This window comes from Vombatus ursinus, unplaced genomic scaffold, assembly GCF_900497805.2.
Source record: "Vombatus ursinus unplaced genomic scaffold, bare-nosed wombat genome assembly UNPS02014945.1, whole genome shotgun sequence".
In the NCBI taxonomy this organism is placed as follows: Eukaryota; Metazoa; Chordata; class Mammalia; order Diprotodontia; family Vombatidae; genus Vombatus; species Vombatus ursinus.
This window is the reverse complement of record NW_020954723.1, coordinates 27,891,009-27,905,337: the sequence shown is the minus strand read 5'-3', so window position 1 is coordinate 27,905,337 and position 14,329 is coordinate 27,891,009. Positions and strand designations below refer to the sequence as shown.

The 14,329-nt window shown below is 35.5% G+C and overlaps 1 protein-coding gene across 7 annotated transcripts in view; it reads left to right on the top strand.

The window, feature by feature from the left end:
- The window catches only part of SIPA1L1 (signal induced proliferation associated 1 like 1), a 375,977-nt gene that overhangs the window by 153,691 nt on the left and 207,957 nt on the right, over positions 1-14,329 (top strand). For 6 of the 7 annotated variants that reach the window (XM_027844736.1, XM_027844738.1, XM_027844741.1 and 3 more), the window contains one exon: positions 5,514-5,578. The exons of the other annotated variant lie outside the window; for it this stretch is intronic. The gene's annotated coding sequence lies outside the window, so the exon portion shown is untranslated. The remainder of the gene's footprint in view (positions 1-5,513; positions 5,579-14,329) is intronic. 7 annotated transcript variants of the gene reach the window in all.

Sequence of the window (14,329 nt, the reverse complement as noted above, 5' to 3'; positions counted from 1 at the left end):
ATGCATTTTTTAAAGTGTCTAGGCACTAATGTGCACTGTTTAAATATGAAAAAAGGAGGATTTTTGTATTATGTTTGTTAGATTTTAATGTAGCTTAAAAAAATCTGAAAAGGCAGTATTAACCTTTTCATTAAAAGTGGTTCCTTTTTGTTTTCTTTAGGTTCTTGGAAAAAATGCTTAATTAAATGCTTTCTTGATTGATTTAAAAACAGGTTATATAAAAATCACACTGACCCAGAAGTACTAATGTTAAATTCTGGCATTTTGCTGCATTTTCATCAGAAGTGTTGGTATACAGCCTGGATTTTAGTGAATACATAGGTTTATTCACTTGAAGAAGCATCAAGTGGCTTTGTCAGAATGCCTGTAGGGCATTACATGGTTCCCTAGTCAAGAATTTGTGGAAGGATTTTGATAGGAATCTGGTAAGTTGAAAAGGTAGTGATGAATTGGGATCTGCATCATGGAGGATGTTCCTATATTAGTGAAATCACAGATGTGTTGAATTATCAATCAGTCGATGAGAAATTATTAAGCACTTTTTGTATTCTAGGCATTGTTCTAGGTTCTACGGATACAACTACAAAGAATATGATAGCCTGTACTCAAGGAATTTACAATTTATGATAGTAACAAGTCATGTGTAAATATATACAGCATAAATGTAAGAGAATAAATACAGATGAATGTAAGGCATTTGTAGGGAAGCCACTAGCAGCTGGGGGGGTGGGGGTGGAGTGGGGGCATGTGTTTGAGCCATGCAAGAGAGATTATCTGTGAGGCAGACAGGCACTCTGGGTATGGGGGACAGCCAGAATAAAGGCATGGATGGAAACAGAAAAAATGGAGCCCAGTGAGAACAGAAAGAAGGGCCATTGAACTGGATTCCAAAGTGCAGGAGGGGTGGTAATATTGAGGCTGAAAAGGAGGTTGGGTCATATTGGGAAGGGCTTTGAAAGCTAAATACAGGAGTTTGTCCTAGAGCCAATAGGGAGTCCTTGAGTTTGTTGAATAGGGGAATGCTATGGTCAGATATGCTTAAAGATTGTCCCTTTGGCAGCTGTGTGGTAGATGTATTGGATTGGAGTGGGAAGACATTTGAGATCAGTTTTGGAGCTTTTTGTGGTAGTCTGTATGAGAGATGGTGAGGGCCTGGATGTCATTGGTGACTGTGTGAGTAATGAGGAGTTGCAGAGGTGGAAGCAGCCTGATTTGTCATTGATTGAATATGTAGAGTGTGGGAGAATTGAGGATTAGATACCAAGGTTAGGAGTTTAGGGAACTGGATGTGCTTCCTTTGACCGAAATAGAGAAATTTAGAAGAGAGACTTTTGAGGAAAGATAGTGAGTTCTTCTATTTCAGATATGAAGAATTTCAAATGTTTCTGGGATGTCTATTTTAAAATCCATTTGGCAGTTTGGGATGTAGTGATGTGGGACTGATGCTCAGGGGAGAGACTAGAGGTGCATACACACACTTGCAGGTGCACATACACGCACACACATCTGTGGATTATCTGCATAGATTTTTAAAAACTATATATTTTTAGTTCCAGTTTGCCACAAATTCAGTACTTGTTATATATACACAGTCATGCAGAACATACTTCTGTACTAGCTTCATTTGTGTGTGTGTGTGTGTGTGTGTGTGTGTGTGTGTGTGTGTGAAAGCAGGAAAAATAAAGAAAGGAAAAATATGCTTCACCTTGCACTCAAAGTTCATCATTTCTGTCTCTGGAGGTGAACAGCATTTTTTCATCATAAGTCCTTTGGAATTGTCAGGGATCTTTGTATTGATTAGAGTAGCTAAGTCCTTCATTGTTGCAATATCGCCTTACTTTGTAGATTGTTCTTTTAATTCTGCTTACTTCACTTTGCATCAGCTCATATAATCCTTTCTAGGTTTTTCTGAAACCATCCCCTTCATTTCTTAGAGCACAATAATTTTCCATCACATTCATATACCATAACCTATTCAGCCATTCCCCAATTGATGTATATCCCCATAGTTTCCAATTCTGTGACACCACAAAAAGAGCTGCTCTAAATATTTTTGTACATAGGAGTCCTCTTCCTTTTTCTTTGATCACATTGGAGTATCCATCTACGTAGATATGAGAATTAAAACCATGAAAGCTGATGAGGTCACTGAGATAGTATAAAGGGAAGAGAGAATAGGGCCAGGATGCAGCCTTGTGAAACACTCACAGTTTGGGAATCTGATATGAATGATGAGCTTGTAAAGGATACTGAGAAGTACTGGCAAGCAGATAGGAAAACCAGGAGAGAGCAGTGTCTTATACCCCAAGAAGGGAGAGGATGGTCAATAGTATCAAATTCAGAGAGGTTAAGGATGAGTACTGGAAAACATCTTGATATTCGGCAATTAAAAGATGGTGGTAACTTTCAAGAAAGCAGTTTCAGTTGAATGATGAACTTGGAAGCTACATTGCCCAGGGGTGAGGAGTGAGTGAGAGGAGATGAAGGTGGAAGCAATGAGTGCAGACAGTGTTTTCTAGAAGTTTGATTGAGAAAGGGAAGAGAACTATGATGAAAACTTAAGGGGACAGTCAGGTCTAGCGAAAGATTTTTTAAGGATGAGATCAGTAGGGGATCAAGAAGGCAATAAAGAAGCCACCAATTTGGAGGGAGAATTTGAACATTGGAGGCAAGAATAATAGTGTTGACAGTCTGTGAGAAAAGTGTGTGTATGTGGGGAATAGAAGGGTGTAGGCCTTGACAAGGAGGTTATCTTATTAGAAACTAGGGAAAAGGAGGAGAAAGTGGGAGATGTCAAGGGGTTTTGACATGAAGATCAGGGTTTTGATGTGGGAGTTCATGATGATTAACTTTAGTTGCCTTAATAAAGAAGTAAGGTGGGGAGTATTGGAGGCTTAAGAAGAGAAAATGTATTTGAAATTAAATAGTGCTTACAATAAAATGGAACTTGAAAATTGATTTTTTAAAGTTTATTTTGATGTGAGTTTAGGACATAACCTCTTCTCCTCCCTCTCCCTCTCCTTCCACAGGTATAAACTATTCTTTTAGCTTTTTCTCCTTTTTATTTTCTTTACTTAACAAGAGTTGAATGGAGAGCTTGCATTTCAGATAGATTAGACCAGCAGTAAGAAAGGGATTATTCTCTCTGTTGCTACTGATTTGTCCCCATCATTGTCATAATTACCTTTCCTCACAGAGGTGGTTAATTCCCTCAGTGCTCCCTTGGTATGTGTAGACTTCTAACAAACACCTAAAGATTTGATCCTGGAATAGATAAATTAAATGTTCATGTATTTTTTTAGAGATGAAATGAAGAGAATTAGGGACAAAAAATGTAGTGATTGGAGGGTTACACCATCATATGTGATTTTTGTCTTAGTGGATGGTGATGAATTGAAATTTCCTGTCTGTTAATTCAGGATTGTCTCTGTTAGATTGGAATGGATGATTGTGGTATCCTCTTCATAGTTCAGGGTGTCCCCAAAGTCTCAGTGCTGTTTTAAGCTATTAAAACTTTGGACACCTTTATTTTTAATATGCTTGTAAAAAAAATAAAGTCAAAATGTAATTTTCCTTGTTGAGATTTGTTTAGTGATCTTCCAAACTTCATTTCCAAGTAGCTGTTCTTATCTTTCTATTCAGGATATGGATGTGGAAGTTAATGATAAAATGTGGGGGATTTTTTTTTCCTAAACTAAATTTCTCCACCTGCTGCTTTCATTTCTCTCCTTCATCTATTCCCCTTTACTCTCGTGTACTTTATTTGAACATTGCCCATTTCCTTCAGAGCTACCTTAAAACTGTAATACAATACTAAGGATTATTGCCTCAGCAACTATTATCACTGGATTCAGCTCTTCCTTACGTTTTAATCATGGTCTTTGTAAATAATTTGTAGATCTGGTGTCTGGAGATGAGGTTGGTTCCTGCATTACAAATTTATCAGATCTATTGGAAAAAAAGCACTATATGTATTTATATAATTTGGACAACCATATAATTGAATCTGTGGAATGGCAAGGGCTTTTAATAGTAGAGTTTTACTATAGTGGTCGGGGGAAGGATAGAGTGGGGACAACAAGTTTTACAGTTGTCTGAATATTGTGGTTACTGTTAATATTTTTTGAAAGGGTCCATCAGTATATCATCTGCAGAGATTATTACAATATTCTATGTCAAACACCTCGCTTTTCCCTTTCCTGTGGTTCTTTGCAAGTTTTTTGTTAAATATATCCGAAATTCTTTTTTTCTTCTATAAAGACAGTTACTATTTTGAGATACTTTTGACTGCACAAATTCTTTTTTCAAGATTTTTAACATTCAATAAACTGTTGAGACCACATATTATAGATGCTGGTTGATTGAAGAATACACACCAGAGTGTATATAAGGGATTGATGACTTCACAGTTTCTCAGTCTTTGCTTTAATTTTTACAGTGTCTCCTGTGCATTTCCAGTTACATCCTATTGAATGGCATTATAACTGATTCCAAATGGATTATCTGGTTTCTCAGCTCAAAGATTTATTGTGAAATTAAAGTCGGATTTCTATGCTCATTGTAAGAAACAAAGAAGTTAGCTCCCCTTAAATATTCTTTAAATATGTTAATGCAATTCGTAGTTTAGTTTATTAATGCACTTTGGTATCCAGGGCTTATGCATTTTTTGTTTCTTTCTTAATGTTCCTCCCTTTATATATCCTGGATTCCTTATTTTAACAACCATCAGGTCTTCATACATTCTTGCCTTTTCTGTCTCTCCATTAATGTCTGGGAAAGAGTCCAACATTTCTACTTTGCAATGATTTTCCATATTGTTGTTCCTGGAATTACTGGAAATATTAACATGTCAGTATTTCTCAATCTTGCTTTCTTTGCAAGATTTGGTGTATTGTGGTGTTCTTTGTCCTGCTGTCTGGAAGAAGGCAGAATTTTTGGTTTTTCACTTTTGGGGTAAGGGAAATAGTTTCTTAAAGTATGCCAGAATTTCTAGCACTACTGGTTATTTATTGACAGCATTCTGCACTATACTAAATTTTGAGAACTGCTGTAGAAAGTTAGGTAGTGGCAAATATTTGAAATAGATGCTTTTTTTTTTTTTTGGCCTCATGATAGTGCTGGGGAACTGGAGCTCATTTGTCTGGTTTTAAGTTGTATTATGTTGAATGTGCTACTTTATAAACAGCTTGAAGAAGTCTCTTTAGAGAAGCTCTTGAGAATTTTCTCCCACTTGGCATAAATTTTTAGCAGCAACATCAATTAATTTTATATTCCTATATTAAAAACTGAATAAAAAGCAGTTTTTAAAAGCATAGTAACTGGAAAGTGCACAGAGTTCTATATTACTACTGTGGACCTTTTCTGTTTCCAAATTTATTAAAATGCTTCTGAGTTTGAAAAAAGGAAGGTTGAAAACTTTTGGAAGCAAGGCTATCAAAGTGTATATTTATGTCTGGATTATTAACCATTCTAATGACAATTCTTACATACTATGTCTTGAACTTTTCCCACAGATTATGTACTTGTAAGAAGGTTATTATTGTCTAGAGTTCCATGACTGTCGTGCCATGAGAGCATAGTAAGTACTGAATTTTAATCTAATTCCCATAAGTTAATTTGCAATGAAAAGCATTCTCATTTAATTTAATGTTTAAAGATTTCTTATTGGGGGCACTAAAAAAAGAGAAATGTAAAGCCCTTTTTATTTCATTTCTTTCTTCTTCTTCTTCTTTTTTTTTTTAACTGGAAAAGGATCAGTGTGGTTATCTGCTGTTGAAGCCAGCATTTTCACAACTGATACACCATAGTGCTGATTAAGTTCACTGTCTATTAAATGGTGGATTGTTCAGGCTGTTCCCGGTAAATACTAATCTCCATTTTATTTTTAGCAAACCATCAGTTTTTCCGTGGGGAATGTGAGAGTAATTGTCAAAGCTAGGCAAAGTACTATTATTAAATCAAGTTGCCACAGCAGGTGTTGGATGGTATCCCCTTCAGTCTTAACAGTTAGCAACTAGTGGTTTTATATTTGAATATGTGAGAATAAAATACAATAGTGTTGGATTTTTTTCTGCTTTAAGGAAGGTTTTGCCTATCAGCTGAGCCATTTTAATTATGACCCTTCATAGTGTTCTCTTTACAGTAGTTGCTTTGTGGAAAGATGGAAATTTAGCAAGTAGTAGAGCTGACTGATACTGACTGTATGGTGTCATGCTTCTTAAAACCTTAGTCATGAAAGAGTTTTGCATGATATGGTAGAATTTCTGGATCATTGAAGGAGACTTTGGGTTTGTTCTTAAGGTTTCTGTGTCAAAAGATAATACATCATTAAGCTTCCTGGAGATCTGAAATAAAATGTCTGATCTTTTCAAAAGGCCATCGAATTTGAAGCAATATGGTTAAAAGGTTACTTTTTTTGTCTTTTCCATCTCTTATTGCTAAGTGACTAAAGTTTCTTATTTTCATATCATTTGTTCTGTGCATCAGTCTGTGAAATGAAAAAAAGGGATATTACATGGTAATGAAATTGCCCATTATTAGAAATACTGTTTTTAGAAGTATTGCCTATTAACAACTATATCAGAGAGAACTATCTTGTGTGGGCGGCGGTTGACCAGACTGGGGAAGTGAGTTACTCTTGCCAGGGACTCTCCAGAGTTCATTCTCTATTTGCTGTGTGGATGTTTGGCTGTCATCCTCAGGGACTTTCATTTGGATAGCAGATACGCATGCATGTGTGCGCGCGCGCACACACACACACACCCAGGTGAGGGAAACAATGGGGAAGGGAATAAGCATTTCTATAGTTACTACCTGCTATGTGCTAGGCACTGTGTTAAGCACTTTACAAATATCTCAGCTGAATCTCACAACAGCCCTGTGAGGTAAATACTGTTATTATCCCCATTTTATAGTTGAGGAAACTGAGGCAAACAGCAGTTAAATGAGTTGCCAAGGGTCACACAGCAAGTAAATGTCTGAGACTGGATTTGAACCCAGGTCTTCCTACTCCAGGCCTAGGGCTCTATCTGTGGCACCTGGTGGTCTCATATATATACATCTCTTCCTTCTGCGTATAAACAGATACATACATGTCGAAGTTATGCATTTTTAGAACTATTACAGTTTTTATTCCCTTTGACCGCTATTTCAATCACAATTTTGCTTTGACCCCTTTTTTGTTTTTTTGATCTCTAACTAGCTACTCCCTGTGGCCACTCTTAACTCTGGAACTTCCTACCTCCTTTCTGCTACACTCTCTCATCGTAAAAATGCTTCGTCATTTTCAGGTTCCTCAGAAAGTCAGTGGGATTAAAAATAGGGGTCGGATTTTATCTGGCTGCCATTGTTCTTCCTGCTGTATTTCCATGGAGGAAGAAAGTGAGGAAGAAATCATAAATAGCAAGAGAACCTTTCCATTCCTCTGCTTCTGAGAGTGAGGGATTAGGCCTTTGGTCTTCATTCTGTACAGCCTAGCTTCTGAACTCAACTGTAAAATGGGGAAAGCGCTTACCTCGCAAAATTGTTATGAGGATCACATGAGATAATACCTGCAAAAGTATTTATTTAGCATGGTGCCTGATACATGGGCATGTAGTTGGTGCAGTGGAAATGCTCTGGCCCTTCCCTTCCCTTCCCCTTTTGCATGCTTGAGTACACGATCTTGTCATTTATTTTGAGAATGATAAAATACATTGTTTTGCTTATTTCTTTTTTTTTGTTACAACCAGAACTGCTCAAATATTTCTTACTTTTGTCTTTCATTTTCTTTTTCCACTTTGGGAAAAAAAAACACCTTTATTACTTATTTATTTAATCACCCCAGTTTGAACCAATATGATTCACTCTAGACGATTGGATACTGTTATTGCCTGAGTTTTTATAAATTATTTTGGCATGTTCTGCCAAAACTTTGTACCCAATGAAATGGCTCTAACTCCAATTTAGATCATGTTCAAGGACTGTCTTGTTATAGTCTTTGTAGTGAATTTTCTGGTTTTAAAAAAAATTAATAATTTTAAAAGTACTTTCATCCACTTTTGATTGTCAAAATTACATTAGCACCATATTCCAATGTATAGGAACAAGTGTGTATGACATGCATATGTATATAATATTCCTGCACTCTGTGTGTGTATGCATGTACTTATGAAATTTATAGTGTTTCACATGATAGAATATGAAATAATCACTTTTAATATTGATTATGATGAGTATTTTAAATATGAATGATTCTAAAAAATCATAATCATTCAGTTGACTAAATTCAGAGGTAATAGTGACTCATTTTTTTGAAGTCAAGTAAAGCCTAATGCCCTAAGAGAGAAATGATGAAATGAAAACTTCAAATTAGAATTGTTTTATTTAGCTTCATTGTTCTTCTAAATTCAAGGAATTTAGATTCCTTGTTCTTTTTTGAAAAAATCTTTTTTATTATTATGAACATGATAAACATTTGCATATAAGGAAAAAATGAGTTATACACAGAACAGCATATCTGTTATGTACAGCTTATTTAAATATATAACAAATTCACAGCAAGTTGTAAAACTGACCTGCTGTCTGTCTCTCTCTGAACTTCCTCCTCTTTTCTGTGCATTTTCAAACTATTTCATTGGTGCTTTTTTTCTTTCTTTTTCTTGTCATCATTATTACTAGCCCTTTCCCCCTCTCCTCCTCCTCTTCTCTCTCTCTCTCCCTGTAAAGCCCTCCCTTGTGACAGATAAGCATAGTTAAACAAAATGAATCTTACTAGCCAAAACTGAAAATGTAGGTCTCATTCTGTACCTTCAATCCATCACCTTTCCATTAAGAGATGGCAAATATGTTTACTCAGATCTGCTTGGAATCATGACTGGTCACTGCATTGATCCTACTTCTTTAGTCTTTCAAAGTTGTTTTCCTTTGTGGTGTTAAACATTTTTTAACATTGTATAACAACTTTATAGTTTATATTATTTAGGCATCCTGAGTTTTGATTCGTATCTTCTACAAATGCTTTGATGTAGCCCAGAGTTAAAATATAAAATAAGGCCATGAAAATAAAAATGGAACAAAATGTAGTTTAAAAGGAGTAAAGAAATAAATGTATTAAGTCCTTGAGATGAGGTAGTTCCTGCTGTTGAGCATTTAATTTAGCCTTTTGATTTCTTGGTGCCTGGGTCAGAAATGGTGCTATTGTCCTTTACACCTGATAAGAAGGAAACAAATATTTGTTGGTCAGGAGGTATAAACCTCTTCTGGGCATTGTTTCTAGGAGTCAGAGAGAGAGAAAGAAAGTGTGTGCCCATGTAATAGACACTGGGTAGTTATCGTCAACCAGACCTTTTGCAAAAGATAGAAAAATGTTCTTCAAATTGACACTTCTTATCTAGCCTCTTACCTAGGATATATGATTAAGTTGTAGCTCAAAGGCATTTCAGTGAGTAACTAAGCTAGTACTTAGTCTGGGTGGGTTGCTTTCTGATTCTCTATCTTAATAAAGGGATACAAAATAGCTTAGAGTAAGAGAAGCAGTAAAATGTTGGAGACAAAGGATAAGCCATGGAGTCAAGAAGGCCTGGATTTTCAAGACCTTTCGCTAACACTTGCTAGTTGAGTGACTGTGTACAAATCCTTTCTTACTGTCCCAGGCAGCTCAAGAAGACCTCAATTATCAAACAAGTTGCTGATCTACATTTGTGGAGGTAATCTCCATCCTGAGAATTCCCTACCAATTGAACAGTAGAGTCACTGGTTTCCTGACCCTGCCAACTCCCTTTCCCCCAGTAGTGGAGAACTTTGAGCAATGGATAGATATTTACCAAATTTCAGATATCTCAAATGAACTCATAGAACATGCTGAATTAGCCCATGGTTGAATTATGTGGATGACCTGCTGATGTTGTTTATTATTGATTAAAGATCTTAGTTAGTGTAATAGATATTCAGTAGACAGTTGACATTGTTTTGTGAAACTTCCTTATCCTAGTTTGTATTCTTTTCTAATCTGATGACCACACCTCCTATTCCCCAACCAAAATAAATTAAAAAATTTTTTGTTATCTTTTTTTTTTTTACCTCAGAGTTTCTGTCATAGAACATGGAAAACACAATTGTGTTACATTGTACAGGAAGTTATCTTTTACAAAATGAACTTTCATTTATTCACACGGAAAATAGATTTCACTTCCTGATCAAAGGGAAAAAAAATTCTTATGTTGCAATTGAGTTTTGAAAAAAAGTTTTCCTTCAAAGCTTGTCACAATGTAACTGCTTTAAACAGCTTTTATGTTTTTGTATCTCTAACTGAGCTTCCTAGACAAATGTTGCAAAACCTTGGGCATTGTGATTTTTTTGTTTGAGCAACTACCAAGTGTCCTGTAGGGAGAGGGATGGAAGTAGAAGGAGGCAGCTTGACATAGTAGTGGATAGAAATCCTCCCACTGACACGTACTACTTATGTAACTCTATGCAAGTCATAACCTCTCAGTGGCCTGGGCAATTCCAAAACTGCACATTGCTAATACATATGTGCTAATCTTTGTTGCTAGATGTAGCAGGAATGCATTCTAGACTTAATATTTGAAAATCATGACTTTGCTATGTAAGCATTTCATTACTTCATGAAAAGACTGAATGTAATTAGTAGGTAACATTATTAAATCTTAGAGTGTGAAGGAGGTTGAGGGATACCTGTTTATTCATCAGGCTAATTCATAAGCTTCTTTTAACCTTTCTTGCCAGTATTGAATGCCATTTCATTTGTCAGCCCTAACAGAAACAACAAGAAATATACAGTGACTAAAATAGCACCCCCTATATCTCCGCGCCACCCCCCCCCCCCAAACTCTTAGTAAAAACATTGCTGAAAAAGGAAGAGGCAGCATGTTATAGTGGATAGCACTGTTTTCAGAACCAGGAAGCTTGGTGTTTAAATTCTACTCTGACACTGTGTGACCCTGGGTCACTCAAATAACCTGTCAGTACCCTAGTAAACCCTCTGAGGCTTTAAAGCTATATGTTTTAGAGAAGGTGCTGACCTGTATTGGAAAGGGAGAGTTTCCTCATCTCTGAGTTTTCTATAGCAATGAAATCCCAGTTCTAGTCCTTTGTACCTCTCTCTGTTGGTAAAAAAAAAAAAAAAAAAGTTATTGTTCTTGTGATAGAAGTTGCTTTTGAAAGTTGAATGATTAAAAAAAAAGTCAAAAACTGACATCATTCTATTTTTGTTTTCATGGAATGAGCTCTTCAGATTTGTTTTCCTTACAAGGACAGAGGGGCTTGCTGTGTTTGATTATTTTGTTACCCTCAAAATGAAATAGAATACATCATGGGAGATTGGAAATTCACTTAACCCTCTGGGTCAGCCCATCTCTCAAATGTATAATTGGGCATTGTTTTCTGCACCCTTGCTGACTTGAAAGTGCTGGCTTATTCAACATTTAACCAGAGCAAATGATCTAAATCAAATGTGGACCTTTTCTACTTAATTCCTATTCTGGCTGGGGGATTAAGAAGTATTTTTTTTTTTAAGTTTGATAGTCTTAGAGGATAGGGTAAGAAAACAAAATAATTTCAAAAATCGTTACATTTCTTTGTGTATCTCTAGATACAAATAAAATCTGGTGAGTAGTGTGATTAGGTCATTATTTCCCTATGGTATTTCAGAACTTCAGAGACAATGTGGCATAGTATATGGAGGACAGGTTTTCGAGGAAGATACGTGTTCAGGTCCTGACTGACACATCCTTGTGTTACCATGAATAGATAACTTTTCAGTGACTTACATTATTCTGCAAGTACAAATTAGAGAGGAGCTGTAGATCTGCATTGGTAGAGGGAGTTTCTTCCCTAGAATTTCCCCACTCCAAGGAAATCATACATGTAGACCCTTATGCCTACTCTACAACATGGTAACTGTATTATTCATATATGTAAAAACACTTTGTGTTTCTATGGGCAAAGTATTTATCAGACTACTAGTAATTAAGTTGCTCAGAAAGGTAGTGATAGGGTATTGGAAAGACCATAATCAAAATCTTTTCAGCATGGTAGATCTTGTAGAGCTTTTGCTTCTCTAGCATAATTTTTTGAATACTCATTGGCTACTTCACACTTAGGACAGCTAAATGGTGCAGTGAAGATAGAACACTGGGCTTAGAGTCAGGAGGACCTGAGTGCAAATGTGACCTCAGACACTTTCTAACTGTGTGACTCTGGGCAAGTCATATAATCCTGTGGGCTTCAGTTTCCTTATCTGTAAAACAAACTGGAGAAGGAAATGGCAAACCACTTCAGTATCTTTGCCAAGGAAACCCCAAATGGGGCCATGAAGAGTTGGACAGATTGGACGAAAAACAACTGAGCATACATAACTTCATACTTATGGTGAGACAGAAGAGAAATGCAAATCAAAACAATCCTGCGATTTCCCTTTATTTATTTTTGTGAGGAACATATATTTTAATATGGGAAATAATGGAAATTTATAGAGTCAACCTAAGTGTATACCCACAGAAGCATTAAAAGGAAAATTGAGACTTATGGCCAATGTTCAGAGGAGTTGATGGTTTTGATTGTTTTTCTTTGCTTTTAAAAATATATTTTTATTTATTTTGTAAAATATTTCCCTATTACACATAAAAAATTTTAACATTTAAAAAAATTTTGAGTTCCAAATTTTCTACCTCTTTTTTATTCCATCCCTTGAGAAAGCAAGCAATATGATGTCGATTACACATATAAGTCATGGAAAAAATTTCCATGTTACAAAAGAAAACACATACAAAACCCCAAGAAAACAAAAAAAAAATTTAAAATATACTTCATTCTGTACTCAGAGTTCGTCACTTCTCTCTCTGAAAGTGGATAGCATCTTTCGTCATGGGTCCTTTGGAATTTTCTTGGATCATTATTTTGATAGAGTAACTAACTTTCACAGTTAATTGTCCTTAAAATATTGCTGTTACTTAGTACCGTGGTCTTTTGTACTACAACTTGTTCAGTCAGAGGCTTCCTCCCGATTTCTAATTCTTTGCCACCATAAAAAAAAAGCTTCTATAAATATTTTTGTACAAATAAGTTCTTTCCCTTTTTCTTTGATCTCTTTGGGATAGGGAATCAGTAGTGGTGTTGCTGGGTCAAAAGGTATGCACAATTTTATGGCCCTTTGGGCATAGTTCCAAATTGCTCTCCACAATGGTTTAATCAATTCACGCCTCCATCAGCAATGATTTAGTGTCTCAATTTTTCCACATCCCCTCTAGCATTTATCATTTTTCTTTTCTGTCATGTTAGCTAATCTGATAGGTGAGGTAGTTTCTCTGAGTTGTTTTGATTTGCATTTCTCAAATCAGTAATGATTTAGAGCATTTTTTCATGTGAGTGTATATAGCTTTGATTTCTTCTTCTGAAACAGCCTGTTTCATATCATTTGACCATTTATCATTTGGGGAATGGCTCTTATTTTTATATATTTGCTCATTTCCATAATATTTTTAAGACAAGAGGCCTTTATCAAAGAAACTGCTGTAAAACTTTTCCCCCTGGTTTCCTGTTTTCCTTTTAATTTTGGATGCATTAGTTTTGTTTTTGCAAAAGATTTTTAATTTCATGTAATAAAAAGTTATCTCTTTTATTTCCCATGTTCTTCTTTATATCTTTTTTTATCATAAACTCTTCCCCTGTTAGATGCTCCCCTAATTTACTCATGATATCACCTTTTCTATCTAGGTCATTTATCCATTTTGACCATATCTTGGTATGTGGTGTGAGATGTTGGTCTACGCCTATTTTCTTCCAAACTGCTTTCCAGTTTTCCTGGTAATTTTTGTCAAATGTTGAACTCTTATCCCAAAAGCTTGGTTCTTTGGTTTATCAAACACTAAATTACTATGGTCCTTTACTGTTGTGTGTTGTGTACCTAATCTATTCCACTGATCCACCACTCTATTACTTTGCTCTATTACTTATTATTACTCAGAAAACCAGATTGTTTTCATGATTACTGCTTTGTAACATAATTTGAAATCTGGTATTGCCACTTCATACTTTTTATGGATGGACAATAAACCAGCCTCATAAATGAACAGAAGGAAAGTGGGCTGGATTTCTTTTGGGAAATTGTGCAGTAGTTATTTTCAAATAAAATTTTATTTTTATCTTTGTTTTAGCATTGCTTAAAATTTCCTCTGTATCTTTCCTCCCCCACCCCAGTTATCTTTTATAACAGTATAATTTTTTGAGAAAGAGGAATAAGAAAAAATATCATATTTATGTATCCCATTTTGTTTATCCAGTTCCCAATAGATCATCACATAATTTATTTTTTAATTCTTTGCTATCACAA